The 20,466-nt window shown below is 44.1% G+C and overlaps 1 pseudogene; it reads left to right on the top strand.

The window, feature by feature from the left end:
* Positions 1-1,884: 1,884 nt before the first annotated feature.
* LOC143563866 (putative disease resistance protein At4g27220) lies at positions 1,885-20,041 on the top strand (annotated as a pseudogene).
* Positions 20,042-20,466: the final 425 nt, after the last annotated feature.

Below are 20,466 nucleotides of genomic sequence, written 5' to 3'. Positions count from 1 at the left end.
TGAACTATAATCAAAGTTTGTAAAACATTATACAAATTTATGTGCATGTTTGGGAGTGTTTTTATTTTTTGCTTTTTGGAGGGGCAAAATGTCCAAAATGCCTCTCCAGAAGCATTTAGATGCTTCTGGAGGGGCATTTTGGACATTTTGCCCCTCTAAAAAGGAAAAAGCAAAAAAGAAAAGCACTCCCAAAGATATACGTGTTTATCTTTGTGTATCATCTGATGATTGTGAAATGATGTTTTATCAGCTGAGACATAAATATAAAAGCATAAAAGTCATGATGACAACAATGATGGAAGTACCCAAATCAAATAAGGTATTGAAAGTAGAAAGATGTATATATTGAAAGTAGATTAAAATGAAAGATCTCATTTTTGCTTGCAAACAGATGTGTTTCATAAATTCCTAGTAGGTAAAAGTAATGACAAGAAAGTCTTAAAAAGACTTGGCTTAATTGTTGCTTATGTTATTGGTGATTCATTAGCTATTAGTATTTTTTACTTTATTGTTGTTCTATGCCAAAGATAAATAAATAGTAAGTACAATGTTAAAAAAGGGAGTTTTTTTTTAAGAAAACGACCTCACATTTTACAAACCGTTTTGGGCCTCTGAAACGGTTGAATCGTTGTCCCAAATGAAAACAAATGTAGCAAAAATTCATCCGAAATTTCGCAAACCCCAAATCATACACAAACTCGAACCCACTTGAAATACTAGCCTTTGTGTCATAAGAGATGCAAATAAAGGTTAATCGGTTATGGGTTTTCAGTTATTAACCGAAGCGGTTATCGGTCAATACGGTAAAACACAAGCGGTTATTCTAGTTTTAACATGTCTAAAACCATAACCTGGTTAGGTTATTATACAAACTGGTTAACTGATCCGGTTATTAAAGTTGAGCATTTTTTATAAAAGCTCAAAAAGATTTAATTTAATTCATTAAATACTAAAAAATATATAAAAAAAACTCACTAAAGTGTTTTGTTATTATTTTTAAATGTATAGAACAAATAAACATACATCATTAAAAAGACAGAGAAAGACAACAATACATGTACATTATTTAATGTTATATAAATCAAAAACAAAAACTAAACCATTATACAACATCGTCATCTAATATGTCAGCATTTCGTAGTTCAAATCATCAAAAAAGAAAAAAAGAGATACAATCGCCCTATTCTCAGAAGTGTATGCGACTTATTGAGGAGAACACCACTATAAAAGGATTCGAACTCGGGTAACGAGGATTGATGTAGGAGCTTCATTCATGGACATGCAAGTTGAACTAAGCCGTTAAAAAGTTATGTATTGTAAAGACTTTTAATTCAATTATTATGAAGTTAACAGAAAATGATATATCTTTTATCTATTCTTTCAAATTTTGATACCTAAAGTTAAACACAAGACAGGATTTGAGAGGGTGCCCACAATAATAAAATTTTAACGGGTATATTTATATTCTCTTTCTAATATATCCCTTATATTGTCTTCTTACACCCTAAAGCTTAAGTTCTTTCCTTGTGCAATGATCAAACGTCTAATTAAACAAAAAAAATAGTATTAAGGTTCTCTAAACACAATTCTAAATTCATCTCGCATTCTATCTTTCTTTTAAAAATTTGTTTTTTTATTTCTTTGTTTCGTTTTTCTCTTTCAAGTTCATATCTTTAATGATACATATACCAACTCCCTCTCTCACACTTTCTATAATTGTTTGATATCATTTTTTTTTCAAATACATATTACAGCTCCATTATTTCCATTAATTTTGTGTACCATTAATAGAAAACCCATCTTCTTCATCCATCAAATGATAATTCGTGTCATGGTTTCCTGGTTAAACTATTTTCCATCAAAATTCTAAACCATCCAAAAAGAATGAGCGAGGTCGTTAGTTCCCTAGTCGTAAAAGTAATTGGCTACTTATGTGGTGTGGCTAAAACAGAGATAAGCTACATTTGGAATTATTCTGAAAATGTTAAAAATTTAAAAAACGAAGTTGAAAAGCTATCGGGTATGAAGGGAAGGGTTCAACAACAAATAGATTTGGCTAAATCTAAAGGGGAGCGTCTCCTGGAAGGCGTCGAAGAGTGGATGGAGAAAGCACGTGCTGAAATATTAGATGCCACACAGTTTCTTATTGAAGAAGCTGAAGCCAAGAAGACATGCTTCAACTTACAATTGTGTGTCAATTTGGGCACCCTCCTTCGCTACAGTAAGACGGCAACAAAAAAAATTTCTTTACTTCGGCAGCACCAAGGAGACGGTAATATTAAGCAATATATGTATATATTAGATAATATTTGTTTCTTGATTGTTGTGACTTAATTTGTATATATAGATTGTTTATCAATAGAATAAGAACAAATACCGCTTTCATGGTATCAGAGCAACACTAGCTCTTTACCAACAACCACCATCTTCATCATTAACCCTAGCTTCAACCATGCAATCATCACAAGCTCTTCCTCTTTTTTTATTGTTAAAGACAGACAAAGATCCCAAGATTTCAGCCTCCTCACGCCCTTCACCCGCTAAACACACCGACAAACATCAAACACCAAATTAGTGTGCTGGATGGTACAAATGTATCGTATTTGTCATGGGTTACATCTTTATTTATGCTTCAAACACGTGGCTATGAAGTGATCAATCATGTTGTTGGTACCCTAATGCCGGCCAAAGATGATCCAACATACGCTTCATGGTCACCGAAAGGCTATTGTCCTATAGTGGATATATGGAACATTGTCACACGGACTGTTTGTTTGTGTTCTCAAGATTGAGTCCACCTATGTAACATCAGGAAAATTTCATACCATATTAGCTTTCAAGGATCATGTTACAAGTCAAACAAAAGAACTCAACCCAAAAGACTAGTATGATGGGTGTGGGAAGTGGGAACTCATTTGGCTTATAAATCCCACATCAGTTGCCCATACGACCGATGTGGGACGATTTCCATACCTTGCAATGGTTTCAGTTCGTAACAATAGACCCTCTTAGGGCGAGTGTCCATGTTGGTTACGACTAGCTTACTCCAGGCCACCACTTTGTGGGCTACCTCTGAGTCGTCGTCGGTCACAGCCACGTTGGTCACAACTGGCTTCCTCTAGGCCACCTTGGGGGCATTAGTGTAAAAGTGTAATGTTCGTATTATGCTAATTCGTTAAATAGACGAACGAGGAATGTAATGAAGTGGCTAATAATTTTGAGATTAATTCCTCATTCTTTGTGATTCTTTTCTTCTTCTCTATCTTTAGCTCTTTGATCTCTTGATGGCCATTTTTATTCGTAACAGATCAAGGGCCAATTAGTTATTAAACCAAAGTTTAGGGTTTAAATTTTAATTTTTTCAAACTTGGCATGGTGGACTGCTATCCCAACTCGGGACGGTCTATTAGGCGTTTATCCGGTTAAGAATTTAATCTCGGCGTGACACATAACAATAATGATTTATCAGAGTACGACATGTGTCAATGACCCAATGTGTCATGGCAGATCGTCGCCGGTGCAGCCAACGAACCATCGACTGACATGATTTGACATGTGTCTAATGGCATAAACAAATAAAGCGGGGGACCACTTCCGGTCTACCCGCCAGTCCAATGCCAGTTTACCCGCCTGTCTGCTGTCTGCTGAAGGTTCACGGATCCAACAATAAATAAGGCCATTCGGGTGCTCATCTGAAGCACTAAATTCTGAGCGTTTATTCTCGATAACTGTTCCTGAGCCCATGCGTCGTGTTCTTGAGCCTCGAAGTCCGTGCTAATTTGCAAACATCCTGATACTTCTTGTTATGCCAGATCATTAAGTCGAAAACCGATCATTTAGCTAGTCTTTAAGTTTGATAGGGTAACGATTAATACATCAGTGAATTCATTATCAAGCTAAGACCCTAGTGGAGGTATAGTTAAATCTTGAGGTCCCAAAACGACCACCGAACGGTTTTGCTCTTGACATGGTTTTCGAGACGGGTGTGGTAAATCAAACGACTGAACATAAATAATAAACATAATAAAGATAGTGAACGATCTCGTTGTCGGTTAAAATATTTATATTGATAACAAAGAACCGACCTCACCGAAGGTGAGCTCCCCTTGGGTGGTTGAAAACACCTTACAAAACACACACTAAAATAGAAAACAAGTTTCCTTTATATAGCCTAGCACAATACAAACAAACTAGAAGATCTCCCGTTGAAGCTAAACACATGCACCGAAGCTCTCGTCTTATATCTGGTTTCCTCGTCGGTTTTAATTATTAACGTGACCATTAATATATAACGAGTTTCGTAATTTGATATCGCAAGTCACAACTCTTTGGCCTTACAAATCTTGAAAAGCTTCATGAATAACATAAGCTTTTCATTCAAAGGTTTTGGATAAAACGAATATTTCTTCACAGTGAAGAAGCGTAACTTCTAAAAAGAATCAAACATGGAGACCAAGATCTATATGTTATAATAGTCAAAACTGTTTTAAACTATGAAACAAGGTAAAATGCTTTTATAAGGTTTAAACCTATCAACCAAATACACGACTATCGCAAATTGTGATTACATTCCGGCCTTGTGCTAAATCAAAATCCGGTACATCATCAGCGAACCAAACATGTGAAAATTGATATTCACTTCATTTGGGAACAGGTTCGTGTTGGTTTTGTTCGTGTATTGCAAGTTCCCACAAATTACCAATATGTGGAAATCTTCACTAAAGATCTTCTTCCCCAACAACTTTTTCAGAGGTTTAAATCCAGTTTGGGCATCCGACCATCCCTGCGAGGGCCTATTAACGTTACAATATATGTTGTATATTTTGTATTTCTTATACGATATTTGTTTCCCGATTTTTCTCCTTGATTGTTGACACCTAGTTTGTATATATATATATATATATTGTTTATCAATAGAATGAGAGATTAAAGGAGGTAATATCATTTTCAGGTAAGGATTTTGAAGCTCGTGTCTCCCTTCACCCGCCCCAAGATTTGTAGACCTCTACCAAAGAAAAAATCTTGACAATATCAATACCCAAAAGTCAACCTTGAAAATGATCATTGAAGCTATAGAAGATGACCAGATACAAATAGTTGGAATCAATGGTTTAGGAGGTGTAGGTAAAACTACACTAGCAAGTGAAGTTGCTGCAAGAATGAAGAATCAATTTGCAGATATTGTGTTTATAGCCGTCTCACAAACAATTGATGCAAACATGATTAGAGAAAATGTTCAAGTAGCGGCAAGGAGAATAAATAAGGGAGAGAAGGTTCTTATCATCCTAGATGACGTGTGGGAAGAATTGAAGCTAGGGGAGGTGGGCATTCCATGCGGGAGTGACTACATGAATTGCAATATTTTGCTTACATCCAGAAGTAGAGATGTATGTGACGCAATGAATGCTCAAAAGTGTATTCTGGTAAATCCTTTGCCAGAAGAAGAAACATGGAACCTTTTCGCAGATGTGGTTGGTAAAAGTGTATGGGACTATACATTAAAACAAGTTGCATTGAAGATTGTATATGAATGCGATGGATTGCCACTTTTTGTTCAAGCTGTTGGAAACGCTTTGAAAAACAAAGAAATTTAAATTTGGGAGGCAGCGCTTCATAGACTACAAGATCCAATTGATGAGGATCTTCCTTATAAAAGAAAAGGAATAATGCAATTGAAGCTAAGCTATGACTATCTAGAAAGTAAAGTAGCTAAATGGTGCTTCTTATTCTGTAGTATGTACCCAGAAGATAGCAACATTGACATTAAAAAGTTGGCATATTATGCAGTGGCTCTAGGGATATTTAATAATCTCCATAGTATTCAGGATGCAAAAGATAGAATTCAACTGGCTCTTGAGTCCCTTCAATCATCTTTGTTATTATTGTATGAGAAGAAATTTGTCTTTCGTAAAGGATCATCTAAAGAAAAAGAATCATTTAAAATGCACGACCTTTATCGTGATATGGCACTCTTCATTACATGTAATGTTGATGATAAGTTTTTGGTGGAGTCTGGAAAAGGATTGAGAGAATGGCAACCAGGAGACGATGTAGAAAGCTTCAGAAAAATATCACTCATGAAAAATAAAATCTGTAAGCTTCCTGATCATGAACTTGATTTCTCTAACCTTGATACTTTCCTTACACAAAACAATGAACTTTCGACTGTTCCTGATGAATTCTTTCAAGGCATGAAAAAACTTAAAGTTTTAGATATGTCGGGTAACAATATTTCATCTCTCCCACAATCAATAAAGAAGCTTATGAAACTCCGCATGCTAGATCTAAGTGGAAATAAATCTCTCAATGAGATTTCTATACTCGGGGAGTTAACCTGGCTTGAGATTCTAAAGCTTAGAAGTACTAGGATTACAGATATTCCTGAAGAGATCGGTCAATTGACCAATTTAAGGGTGCTAGATGTTTACAAATGCGAAAAACTAGTTTCTATAAGACCATGTGTTATATCAAAGCTCAATCTGTTAGAAGAGTTGTATGTTGAGTTACAGGATGGAAAAGTTCTAGGGGAACTAAGTGAATTGAGGTCACTCAAAATTCTATATTTAACCGTACCTCAATTGCATTATATTCCCCAAGATTTCCATTTTGAAACTTTGATAGAATTTCACATTAGGAACTTTACCTGGCCTAATACCCTTCGCTGTAAACGCACCCTGCGAATTGGATATACCAACTTCCCCTTCACGAAAGCAATTATGAATTTGATTCAGGTAAGTGAATGTTTAGATTTTTATGCAACACATGCTTGGAATAACATGGTACCTGGCCTTTATCAAGGAGGTTTCAATGAATTAAAGTACATTCAAATGCTCGATTGTAATGATGTTAGAAGCTTGGTGAAGACACACAACTTGGATGCAATGCTAACCTCGAATGAACTTAGTCCAAAGAACACAAAGGAAAAGTGTTTTTCCCAAGTAGAAGAAATTGAGTTGACACTTCTAAAAAGGTTGGAGCTTCTTTGTGATAGCCCACATCAATACATAAGCTTTCGTAATGTTACGAGTATCACGATTGATAGTTGCCCTTCCTTATTAAAGTTATTCCCTATAAGTGTAGCACACGGGCTTGTCAATCAGAGAAAATTGGATATTAGTCATTGTATGTGTTTGAAGGCTATCATTTCGGCTGGAGATGAGCAAACGACTGGAAGCGATATTGAGCAAACAAGTTGAAGAAACACTAAGCGACCCCGGGCAGATTACGGAAAATCTGGGGGTTAAATAGATGTTTCCCACGAGGGGTTAGGTCCGGCAAAGATGGTTCTTCTGATGACCTGCAAAACAGACACCGTGAGCTCGTCACTGAGAAGGGGGGGTACCTCCTTGTGACCACCCTCCGGCGTGAGAATCAGACTAGATTGCTCTTGAATATGTGTATATTAAGAGAAATGGCTAGAGCAGATATGATGGTATGAGATGAGATGATAATACCGTTCCAAGGTGTTCAAGTATTTATAGCCGAAGGTAGGTTTCCAAGCAGGTTCAGCCAGCTGTATAATATTCCTGTTCTACCAACTATGGGCTACGCACGTGCCATGCTGGTTGGTGGGTAAGCAGCGGCTGATAGTGACAAGGCCGGCTGTGTACTGTTCCCTTTCCACCAACTGCAGGCTATGTGCGTGCCACGACAAGGGTTGGCGAGTAGGCAGCGGCTAATAGTGACAAACAGCACTAGAGCATGCTCCTCGTACTGTTGTCGGTGAGCTGTCACCCTGTGATTGGTTCATGGGCTGCTTTGGTCAGATCTTGTCTATTTTTTCCATACCTTGGCAGGTATAGTACAAAAGATCTTCCAGAAGCATACGGACTGGCTCATTTGGGCGGTAGTATTCCCGCCTTGCTCATTCCTTCAAGTGACACTGAATTATTTGAGTTAGTGCCTTGTGCGTGTAGCCTTGCTATTAGTGCGGGTAGCCTTCCCTGATGGCTTGTATCCGCAGTTGCGGGGACAGGCGGGGTACTTCACCATTGGGAGGCTTTCCCTGCGGGAACAGCTGGCGTACTGCGCGTAAGGTCTTCATCTCTGAGCATGGTGGGTCCTGCGGAACCAGTTGGTCCTTGCGCAGACGTCCCTCTTCAAGGTGAGTCTTGCGGGTCCAACTGGGCTCGGCTGGGACCTACCTCTTCAAATCCCCCTAGTCCAATGTTCTTCTCATGAATTGTTAATAAGTGAGGTGGACTTTGGACTTAAGCAATGGGTTTTGAAAAGGATTTAGTTTTAAGGTTGTCCGTGGGGATTCTTCCCGCGGTTTCCCTAATGTCACGTGCAGAAATTCCCGACTTTTCTGCTTGATCTTTGGGTATGATGCGGGTAGGTGTGTAACCTCCTCGCAAGTCAGGAACGTTGAGTTTCACTTGTGTAGATTCTCCACGAGGTTTCGGTAGTTTTAAACATAGTGATCAATTATGTTAAAGAACCAATTCCATCCTGGAGCTTCAAACAATCTAGTTCTCAACGTTCCCGCTATGCGGGGATGTTATTTCCCTTTCCGCAAGCATGGCCCAGAAGATCCTTCTTGGTTTCAATTCCCTGCGAGTGCTAAGTATGTGAAAAGGTTCGCCTTGACACTGTACCCGCACTCGTCTTATAGTTTATCTTACTTCCAAGGTATTCTTGGCGTCCATTCCCTGCGGGTGCTAAGTATGTGAAGGGTTTTGCCTTGACACTGTACTCGCACCTGTCTTATAGTTACTTGGTTGCCACGGTAAGGGGTATAGTCCCGCTTACTTTTGAATCTTTTTGAATCTTTTTGAAATTCGAAGAGTTGGTGAAAGGATAAGAACAGTCCAAACTGTTGAAACGTCGTCCGACGGTTTCTTCTGACAGTGTCAGGACGTGCAGGAAGTTATGGCGACGTGACAGTATATGGTCATTCCAGACGCTTTTTCAGGCGCGTGGGCGCGATTTTTCGGGCGCGTGGGTGCGGATTTTACGGCGCGCGTCCCGTCAACAGCTGTTGCCGGCTTGCTTTTTCCACGTGTCATAGTTTCATTGCACCAGCTCTTTTCTCTCTCCTCCGCATTAAATTCGTCGCATTCATTGCGATGAGTATATAAAGGGGGAGAGGGTTCACGGTAATCCACACTTTCACTTCTTTCTTCTTCTTCTAAGCGATTTCCGGCGAATACTCTAACTTTCTGTCGAGCATTCTCCTGAAATCGTTCTTTACCTCCAAAACATGTCGTCTACTCATGATCCAGAAGCTACCGTCGAGGAGTCTGACTTGTATGTCGAGAACCCGACGTCTACGTCCGATAAGGACGATAAGAGCACTGCTGGCGAATGCCAGTGTGCTCTTCCCATCGAGCTTTACCGGTACATCGTCCGGAAGTTCATGCTCGAGCCGTTCGAGCCTGAGTTTCCGGAGCCACACCAGACGGTGTACGATGCCCCCAAGGGCAAAATAGGGGTATATGCCGCCTTCTTCGTCTATGGGAATCTTAGGTTCCCGTTGACGAAGTTTGTATACCGTGTTCTGGATAGACACGGTGTGCACCTGACCGAGGTACACCCAATGGCGATCGCCAAGATCCGCCATTTTGAGTGGGTGTGCCTCATTCTTGGCGTGGATCCCCACGTCGACCGCCTGATGACCTTCTACTCCTGGAGGTGCATCCAAGGCTGGTATACCCTGGTCACCCGGATCAAGGGTTTGAAGATCTGCGCTACCGAGCGCAGTCTTCGGTCTTGGAAGCGGGAGTTCTTTTACATCTCTGCCTGTGTCGTCCCTATAGCGATGACATTTAAGAACGGGAGAGCTCTCCCCAGCCTTCACGCCTCCAACTACCAGGAGGCAGAATGGTTCTCCAAGATTTCCCGGATCCAGACTCCGGTTTACCGCTTTCCGGAGTCCGGGATGGTGATGCTCGGTATGAGCAGGGTGTGGAAGGATGCTGGGGCGGATGCGCCACAGATTCCCATCGTACTTGAATACGGTTTGAAATTTATCCCTTACGGTATGCTCCGTCTTCTTTGTTGATTTAAGGTTTTTTCTAACTGTTTTTCTTTTTATTTCAGAGGGAAATGACTTGCAGTCCCTCCTGCATCCGCGGGAAGCTGACGGTCCCGCTCGGTTGGGTACTCGTGCTCTTGACGAGAACGAGTTGCCCATCCTTGCGCAGACTGCGGATCGGTTTGTGGAGGCCTACCCGCCAGGCCACGAAATACTGAGCGCCACGCGGCCAGGTAAAAGACTATTTAACCCTCGCCCTCTGAATGCTGAAACCTCTGCTGGAATTCCTCTAATCTTGTCATCTTCTGATGAGGAATCCGCAGATGGTCCTTTTCTTGCGCGGAAGAAGAAGGCTGTCGGCGGGAAGGGCAAGGCGAAGGTTGCCTCCACTGCCGATCAGGGGAACCGGTCTGAGTCGGAGACCGAGAGTGAAGAAGCGGCGGGGAACCCAGGTGGTGTTGAGACCACTGCTCCGGAGGTTGAAACGGCTGTCACCTCCGAGCAGCCCAGGACGACGACGGTGACCGGTACGAAGAGGCCGGCTCCATCGGGTTCGTCCCCGCCTGTTCGCACCTTCAAGCTCAAAAGGACCCGTAAGTGTACATAACTTTAATTTCATATCTTTCCGCTATTATACTTATATATCTTGTCTTCGTGCAGGCGTGGATGCTACGGCATTCCAGAGTGGAGCGGGAGGGAGCAGCTCTGGACCCATGAAGGTAGGTTTGGTCAACCTACCCGAGGCAATGACCCAGGCGGCTACGCCTGCTTGCAGTACTGGTTCAGTTGCTCATCCCGTTGAGCCAACGGTTCCAGCTGTAACATTATCCCCGCCGGCTGTCAGTGCCATTTTCACAGAATCCATCACTGAGCCGGCGGTAATTTCTTTTGCAGGTTCTTCCGCAGCCGCGGCCACGGTTGTGAGTTCACCTCCGGTGAGTTCACCTCCGTTGGTTTCCACCGCGGCAGCCTCCACCATGCCTCCTCCGGTGCCTGCGACTACGGCCCGTCCTTCAGGTACGTTTGGGGTTGGGGCGTCTAGCCAATCCTTGCCTCCTTCCCGTCTCCTTGACCTTTTGGATGGATATCCCTTAGGTTCAGGTGATGGGTTTGGTGGCTATCGGCCTGTTGTCGACCCTACAGGTGCGTAGGGTTATTTTGGCCTATATCCCTTTCATCATTTCTCTCTCTTTAACTGTTTTTTGTTTTATTGCAGTTCGTGATTCCAACGAGGTGTACGCTCCTCGGTGGAATATCCGCCGGGGAACGACCATCCGGACTGCTGAGGAGTGCGTCGAATGGGCGCGTCACGCCGCCCCAAGCGGTGCGCTGGGGGAGGCCATGGCCAGCTACCAGGAAGGTAGGCTGTCCAACGAGCTCCGAATCCTCCTCGCCCGGATGCAGCCGCGCGTCGAGCTACTTTGTCGTGAAAACGACAAGTTAAAGACGGCGCGTAGCCTTGAAGTGGCTCAGGCGCGGGCTATCCGGGAGGAGAATGCGAAGCTTGCCGCCGTTGCTGCGGAAAAGGAGAAGGCCTTCAAGGCCCTCGAGGTTGAAGTTCAGGCCCGGCTCGAGGCCCGTTCCAAGGCTGCCCAAGCTGTTAACGAACAGCTTCGGTTGGCCAAGGAAACTGCACGGAACGCAACCGAGAGGGCCACCAAGGCTGAAGCTGTTGCTGAGCCTCTACGCATCGAGAATGAGGAACTTAAAGCCAAATTAGAGAGGCTCCAGCAGGCTCATGATGCTTTGGCCAAGAAAGATGCCAAGAAGCTCCAAGAGATCTTGGACCAGAGGGGGGTGCTTGACTAAACTGAGCGTAAGCTAAAGGGCGTCGAAGAGGCTGCAGCCAAAGATGTGTTGCTTGCCAACCTTACAAAGAACGAAGCCGAACGCGCCCGTAATGAAGCTCAAGCTGCCCTCCAGGAGGCTCTGGTTACCAAGGAATGGCTTCTTCGAGAAGCGTTGTCGCAGGTATGCGCAATTTCACAATTTCTTTACGCTTTTCCTTACACTTAGAAGAGTTTTTGATATACTTCTGTTTTAAGGTTGTGCATCTGGTGTTCACGAACACATCATATGACGATGCGATGAGCGCAGCCCTCAACGCTTCTCATGAGGATGGGGAAAAGGCTGGCTTCTTGCTTGGTCTAGGGTTTGTTGAACAAGGCATTCCGCCTTACAACTTCCCTCTTTACAATGTGGATACTGAAGCTGCGTATGACCAAGCAGTGAATCAGTATGCCGCCTTTCCGCATCCGGTGGTGGAGAAGGTAAACGAGATTGCTGCTGCTGATGATGAGCTAACTATCCTCAAAGCTTTCCTTGAACCGCCACACTCTACTGATGGTGCGGGTCCAAGTGGGAGTGGTCCTGAAGCTTGATACTTTAGATCCCTTTCCACCATTAGAGTAGATTTTTATGTTTGTAGACTTCTAATCTTGTATGCGGGTATGTACCCAGCAATTCTTTTAATGTTTGAATGTTGATGGAATAAAGATTATTTGTTAATGCCTTGCCTTGTTTATTTCACGCATATTTTGTTTTAACTTAGCAATTTCTTGAGTACTTAGATAAGTTAACTTTTCAACGTGGCAGATAATAAGTTAAAGTTTTGCTTCCTCTTTCGTGATTGTGCGGATAAGACCGTCACTTTCACTTAGTAGGATGGCTAAACTTTACCTATATCTGACCTGCGTGGAAGTTTTCCTCATCTTTTCCTTTGAAATTTTCTAAGTGTTTTGAATAAGTTAACCTGTCGACGCGCGGTTGCCAATAGGTTAATGTTCAGATTCCTCTATCATGATTGTGCGGGTAGGACCGTCACTTTCATTTATTGGGATGACCAAACTTCACCTATAGCTGACCTGCGTAAAGGTTTTCCTTAGAAATTTTTACCGTTTTATGTGTTTATGCGGGTTTTGCCGCCTTCCACACGCAACGACTTACTTCTTCCCATATTTATGCGGTGAATACCGGCATCAGTGTGGGAAGTTCATAAGTATAAAGGTAAGGCTATCAACACAATGTAAAAGGAGAATCATTTCCATTAGAAGTGGCTCTAGGCCTTTTCTTTACAAGTTTGGAATTGATCTACATGTAACATTTGCGTAATTGAGCTCCGTTCCATGTTCTTGGGATAGGAGTGCCATCGAGCCTTTCGAGCCGGTATGCGCCTTTTCCCAAAACTTCTTTGATAATGTACGGTCCTTCCCAGACCGGTGCCAGTTTTCCTGGGCGCTCTTGGTTTGAAGCCTCGTTGTTACGCAATATGTAGTCTCCTACATTAAAGTTGCAGAGTTTTACCCGCGTGTTGTAGTACTTTTGCATTTGTCGCTTGTAGTTTTCTTCACGCGCTGCGGCTAAGTCTCTGCGTTCCTCGGTTAGCATAAGGTCTAACCGTCTTTCCGCATCATTGTCTTCTGGCTGAATCAAGACCCTTGGTGAGGGCAAACCAATTTTGACTGGGACCATGGCTTCAGTGCCATAAGTGAGGCTGAACGGGGTTTCTCCCGTACTGGCCTTTTTCAGCGTTCTGTTTGCCCAAAGGACGTGTGGAACTTCGTCTACCCAGCCGGATCTGTGTTCCAGGAGTCTTTTCTTTACGCCTTCGACGATGCTTTTATTTGCTCTTTCCACCTCACCGTTACCTTGCGGGTGTGCCACTGAGGTAAAGGTGTGGGTGATTTGAAGTTCTTCCAGCCACTTTTGTAGCTTCTTGTCAGCAAAGTTGGTGCCGTTATCACTCACCAAAGTCTGTGGAAGTCCAAAACGACAAATAATAAATTCCCAAATAAATTTTTTAATATGTTTTGCGGTTGTTTGGGCTAAGGGTTTAGCTTCTATCCACTTGGTGAAGTAGTCGATGGCTATCACTAGGAACTGAACGTTTCCTGCTGCTGTAGGAAATGGGCCTGTCACATCGATGGCCCACTTCTGAAATGGCCATGAAGAGGTGACTGGAACAAGTTCATTCTTCGGGCGATGCGTGTTGGGTGCGTAGAGCTGGCAAGACCTACACTTTCTGATGTATGCCAGCGCATCCGTATGCATCCCCGGCCAAAAGTATCCCGCGTTGTTTAGCTTAGCTACAACAGCGCGTGGACCTGCGTGTACTCCACAGATGCCTTCGTGTACTTCCCTTAGAAGGTAGTCAGCATCTTGGTTGTCCACGCATCTTAAGAGTGGGCCAAGAAAGTTACGTCTGTAAAGGATGTCATCGATGAGTTGATAGTTTAATGCTTTACAACGTATTTTTCTTGCCTGTGTTTTTGACTCTGGTAGTATTCCCGCTGCAAGGTAATTTATTATCGGTGTCATCCACGTTTCTGTGTCGGTTTGGATGACACAAATTTCCTTGTGCGGGACTGATGGTGCTTCAAGGAGTTCAATGCGGATGTCTTTTCCCAAATGGGTGAAGGCTAATGATGCAAGCTTGCTTAACGCATCCGCAGATTTGTTTTCGCTACGCTTGACGTGTATGACTTTACAATCATTAAAATCGCGCATAAGGGTTTTTGCTTGTGCGAGGTACAGGGCCATTGTGTCGTTCACGGCCGTGTACGTTCCGTTTATTTGGTTGGCTACTAACATGGAATCCACGTGGGCATCCAAGTTTTTCACTCCCATGTTACGCGCAATTCTCAGCCCGGCCAAGAATGCTTCATACTCGGCTTCGTTATTCGTACTTGGAAAATCCAGTCGAATAGCGTAAGTGTATTCTTGGCCTGCTGGCTTGGTTAGTTTCAACCCTGCGCCTGAACCCTCGTTGCTGGCTGCTCCATCAGTGTAGAGTCGCCAGACATCATTGATGTCCTGTGCTGGGGGGGGGGGTTGAGCCTCCTCCTGGCACTCTTTCTCCCGCGAAGCGGGGACTTCTGCAATAAAGTCGGCCAGGACCTGGCCTTTTATAGCTGGTCTTGGCTTGTACTTTATCGCATATTCCCCCAACTCAATTGCCCATTCGGCTAGACGTCCCGATAACTCGGGTTTGCCTAAAACGTTTGCGAGTTTGAAGTTGGTGAGAATGGTGATTGGGTGACCTTGGAAATATCGTCTTAGCCTGCGTGAAGCCTGTACAAGTGCTAAGACTAGTTTTTCCAGGGTGGAGTACCGGGTTTCTACGTCTGTTAGGACACGGCTAACATAGTAAATAGGCATCTGGATACCTTTTCGCTCTACTAGCAGGACTGCCCCGGTTGCTCTATCTGTGGCAGAAAGATATATGATTAATTCCTCCCCCGCTTCTGGTGCTGTGAGCGTTGGGAGTTCGATCAAGCGTGACCGAATTTCCTGAAAAGCTGCTTCCGCTTCTGGTGTCCAGCGGAAGTGCGTTTTCTTTAAACAGTTTCTCAATGTTGACACGAATGGGAACGACCTATCCGCATGGTTTGACAAAAAGCGGTTAAGTGCGACTAGGCGTCCATTCAGTGTCTGGGCTTGCTTGATGGTAGTAGGTGATTCCATTTTGATAATGGCTTCGACCTTTTCAGGGTTTGCTCTGAAGCCATCTTTAGTAACAATGACTCCCAAGAACTTCCCTTCTTCCATCCCAAAGGAACACTTGCTCGGGTTGAGCTTCATGTTTATCTTTCTGAGCGTGTTGAAAGTTTCTTCGATGTCTTTCAACATCGCTTCTGGCTCAGGGCTTTTGATGACCAAATCATCCATGTAGACTTCCAAGTTTCTTCCAATTTGGGCATGAAACTCTTTGTCCATCAAGCGTTGGTATGTGGACCCTGCATTCTTAAGTCCGAATGGCATCATTTGATAACAAAATGTGCCATCGGGCGTCCGAAATGCGGTTTTGTCCTGATCATCTACAGCCATGTGGATTTGATGGTACCCCTTATATGCGTCAAGGAAGCATTTAAGGCGAAACGGTGCTAATGAATCCACTTTGAGGTCAATTTCGGGTAACGGGTAACAATCTTTGGGGCATGCTTTGTTTAAATCTTTGAAATCTATGCACATGCGCCATTGTTTGTTAGCCTTCGGTACCATAACGGGATTTGCAACCCATGTTTGATATCTACTAACGCGTACGATGCCCGCGTCAAGGAGTTCCTTGACTTGGGTTCTACACACGTTAGCCTGTTCCGCCCCCATTACTCTGCGCTTTTGTATGACTGGCGTAAAAGCCGGGTCACACTTGAGCTTATGCTCTGCTTTACTTCGAGGTACACCAGTCATGTCAGCTGATGTCCACGCGAAGATGTCAGCGTTTCTCTGTAGTAAGCGTTTGAGTAAGGTGCGCGTAGGATCAGTGATTGTTGGGCCAATTGTAACAGCCTGGTCAGGATATTTGCCATTGAGGGCCCATTTTTCTGGTTCGGTGATGGTTGATTTAGCCATCTTTGGTTTGGGTTTAGATGAGACGGATGCGATGCATACCTGGGGGATACCAGTGATCATCGCTACACCCTCAGCAGTTGGCCATCCCATCATGCCGTGGACTGAAGATACCACGGCGTTGAATCTTGCCATCCCGTCTCTCCCGAAGAGAATGTCGTATGTGTGATGTGGCTTCCTCATTACGACGAAGTCCACGTCTTCTGTGCGGGAGTATTTCCAGTCCGTGAGGATGACGGGGAAAGATAGGATACCCAGGGGGGTGTTTGTGCTGCCGTCGAACCCTTCCATTGAGGCGTAAACCGTTTCCAGGCGTTCTTTGTCTTCGTCGTCTAGCTTGTCAAAGAACTGCCTGTACATAACCGTTGACGAGGCACCGTTGTCAGCATGAGTGCGGGAAGTTATGTAATGCCCCAGCTGGCTTTTGATGACGATAGGGCCTTCCTTGCTGGGTCCTCCTGGCACTCGCGGGAAGCGCACCTCAGCTTCCTTCCATTCGCATGGTTCTGTCGTTCGTCTTTTTCTTCCTCTGATGTTGCCATGAACCATGTGGATGCTGATGTCAACGGGCTTTCGTCCGTTGCCTTTATACCGGTTATCATTCCTTCCTCCATTCTTGATTGATGCCACAAGGTGTGCAAGTCTTCCATCCTTGACGAATGTTTCAACAATATCCTTCAAGGATGTACACTCCTCTGTATTGTGACCCTTTGTCCCGTGGAAGTCACAGGATTTGCTCTGATCCGCATTAGGTCGCTGCCGGATCATTGGAGCTTTTGGCCATGGGAGTTTTTCGGTGGCAAATATCTCCGTGACGCTTTTGGTGAGTGGCATCCACCGGTGTTTTCGGCTTGAAGGGTGCGTGTTATCCCTTCCGCCAACAAGAGGGCGAGAGCTGGATGAGGTGTCAAAGTTTACCCTTGATTGCCAAATACCTAGCTTCCTCTTTTTGTTCTGCCGGGCGATCCGAACATTGTTTTCTCTGGTCCTCTGCGTGTAGAGGTGTGTACTCTGGGGAAGATCCCTACCCAGTTGCTTCTCCGTCTCGGCAAAGCGCTTGGCCGCCGTCATGATGGCATCCCATGTGGATGGCATGCCGTCCTTACCCGTCAACGTGCGGATAAGCTCTGGGTATTCGGCGCCCTGGATGAAAGCGGCACGAACAAGATCTTCACTTATGTTGCCTAGACTCAGCTTTTTGGAGTTGAAGCGAGTGATGAAGTCTAGTAAAGATTCATCTTCCTCTCTCACGCAGTTGAGGATCTTCCACTGCTCTTCAGTATATTTCCTCTGTTGACTGAAGTGTTGGCTGAACTTGTGTTGAAAGTCCGCCCAATCATAGATGTGGTGGACCGGTAAACGATCAAACCACGCCCTGGCCGCTCCAACCAGCGTCATCTGGAACATGTAACACCACGTGGGTTCCGTCCAGTTACTGACGGTTGCCCCCGCTATGAATCTGTTCAAGTGATCATCTGGGTCGGATAGACCATCATAAGTGCCGATGTTGGACATCTGTTTGGCACTTCTCGGAGCGATTGCTTCCGCAATGTCCCTTGCAAACTTGGATGTTCCCGCATTTGCAGCAGTTGGTCTAAAAGTTTTGGAGAAGTCGCGTGGGTTTCCCCCCGCGTTCCTTGGTTTGAAGGTTTCTCCGAAATTCCTTCTTGGTTGGAAGTCCGTTTCTTTACGCTTCCCTTTCACCCTATGGCGAGGGTTCGCGTCAGTGTCGGATTCCTCTCGATCATCGTCCGAGTACTCGCACTCACTGTTCATGTTGAGCTGTTGTCGAGTGCTTCCGAATTCGTCAGCCTGTTGGAGTGAACGCAAGCGTTCATCCAACTCAGCTTGGAATTTCTTCTGACGTGCTTCGGCCCACGCCTTACCTTGATCGAGTGTTTGGCGAGGGAGCCTCGTCTGTTTCTCCAACTGGGCATCAGTGAACCCCAGTGAAATATTGTTTACTGCACTTGCCCCGGCTTGGGTAACCGGGGTAGTGTTCGTAAAATTTGTGTAACCGCCGGTGTTTCCCCCAGTAGCTGGGGTTGTGGTTACCGGGGTTTCTTGGTCACTTACTGGCCTTGGGACCGGAGTAACGTTAACCATTTTTTCTGAAGTTTTGAAAAAACTGAGAATTAGTTCTAGCTTTCTCCCACGGATGGCGCCAATGAAGAAACACTAAGCGACCCAGGGTAGATTACGGATAATCTGGGGGTTAAATAGATGTTTCCCACGAGGGGTTAGGTCCGGCAAAGATGGTTCTTCTGATGACCTGCAAAACAGACACCGTGAGCTCGTCACTGAGAAGGGGGGGGGGTACCTCCTTGTGACCACCCTCCGGCGTGAGAATCAGACTAGATTGCTCTTGAATATGTGTATATTAAGAGAAATGACTAGAGCAGATATGATGGTATGATATGAGATGATAATACCGTTCCAAGGTGTTGGAGTATTTATAGCCGAAGGTAGGTTTCCAAGCAGGTACAGCCAGCTGTATAATATTCCTGTTCTACCAACTATGGGCTACGCACGTGCCATGCTGGTTGGTGGGTAGGCAGCGGCTGATAGTGACAAGGCCGGCTGTGTACTGTTCCCTTTCCACCAACTGCAGGCTATGTGCGTGCCACGACAAGGGTTGGCGAGTAGGCAGCAGCTAATAGTGACAAACAGTACTAGAGCATGCTCCTCGTACTGTTGTCGGTGAGCTGTCACCCTGTGATTGGTTCATGGGCTGCTTTGGTCAGATCTTGTCTATTTTGTCCATACCTTGGCAGGTATAGTACAAAAGATCTTCCAGAAGCATACGGACTGGCTCATTTGGGCGGGAGTATTCCCGCCTTGCTCATTCCTTCAGGTGACACTGAATTATTTGAGTTAGTGCCTTGTGCGTGTAGCCTTGCTATTAGTGCGGGTAGCCTTCCCTGATGGCTTGTATCCGCAGCTGCGGGGACAGGCAGGGTACTTCACCATTGGGAGGCTTTCCCTGCGGGAACAGCTGGCGTACTGCGCGTAAGGTCTTCATCTCTGAGCATGGTGGGTCCTGCGGAACCAGTTGGCCCTTGCGCAGACGTCCCTCTTCAAGGTGAGTCTTGCGGGTCCAACTGGGCTCTGCTGGGACCTACCTCTTCACAAGTGGAAGTGAAACTGGAGATGAGCAAACAACTGAAAGTAAAATTGAGCAAACAAGTGGAAGTAAAACTGAACTGGTAAAACATGATACAGATATCATGTTTCCCTTGACCCGTATTAGTCTCTACTATCTACCCAAACTCGAGATCTTCTACTCTGGCCATTCTATAATCAAATATCCATCTTTGGAGTCTTTGAGAGTGTACTTTTGTCTTAGCATGAAGAGATGGAGTTACGGAGACAATCACATGCCCAATCTCGATATTAACCATCAAGGAATTAATGATCTTATTACAATACAACATGAGGTATGAAAAATGCAAATCCTAAATTTAGAATATCACTTTGCTATGTGTGTTTGTGTGGCCTAACTTGTAAGGTTTACAGATGGAAGGAATGCTGAAGGTTTGGAAGAAATCTGAGTTTGAAACAAGGGTACGTACACCATCTCTAATCTATAGATTCTATCACTTATTTTAAATTAACTTGCCCACTTAATTTCTCCTTATCTTTTCATTTTAATATATTTGTTTCCAGATGGTTGTACGGAAGTCTAAAGACCCTCTAGAACTTGATTTCCTACGATGATGGAAGCATGAGTCCGGTGATGAAGCTCTTCCGGAATAACGCACATAAGTCAACCCAGTGTAGATGACACTATTGAAATGTGATTCAATTCTCTTTCACACATGGTTTATTAAAGTTTGATGAGCCTGTTGTTGTTGCAGGCTCATGTCACATTATTAGAGAATAATTAGCCAAGAATATTGTACATGATTGTAAGTTTATTTGTTTTTGTCAACAAAAAAAAAAAAAAAAAGTTAATCGAAGGAGTGATATAATTGTATCTTTATATAGTCAAATCTCAATACAAGAAATCTGATCTTTAGCGGCGATGCCAATATCGGCGACTAGGAGCAATAGCGACGACAACCACCACCATCGACATTGCTCCATGTCGCAAGATTGCTGTCATTGCTATTTGGCTTGCTCCGTGTGCTCCATCAAGATCT

This window comes from Bidens hawaiensis, unplaced genomic scaffold (genome assembly GCF_021521415.1).
Source record: "Bidens hawaiensis isolate Kalapana, Puna unplaced genomic scaffold, B.hawaiensis_p1.1 tig00021540_1, whole genome shotgun sequence".
NCBI classification, from domain to species: Eukaryota; Viridiplantae; Streptophyta; class Magnoliopsida; order Asterales; family Asteraceae; genus Bidens; species Bidens hawaiensis.
Note: the sequence above shows the minus strand (reverse complement) of the source record. Positions and strands in the feature narration are given on the sequence as shown.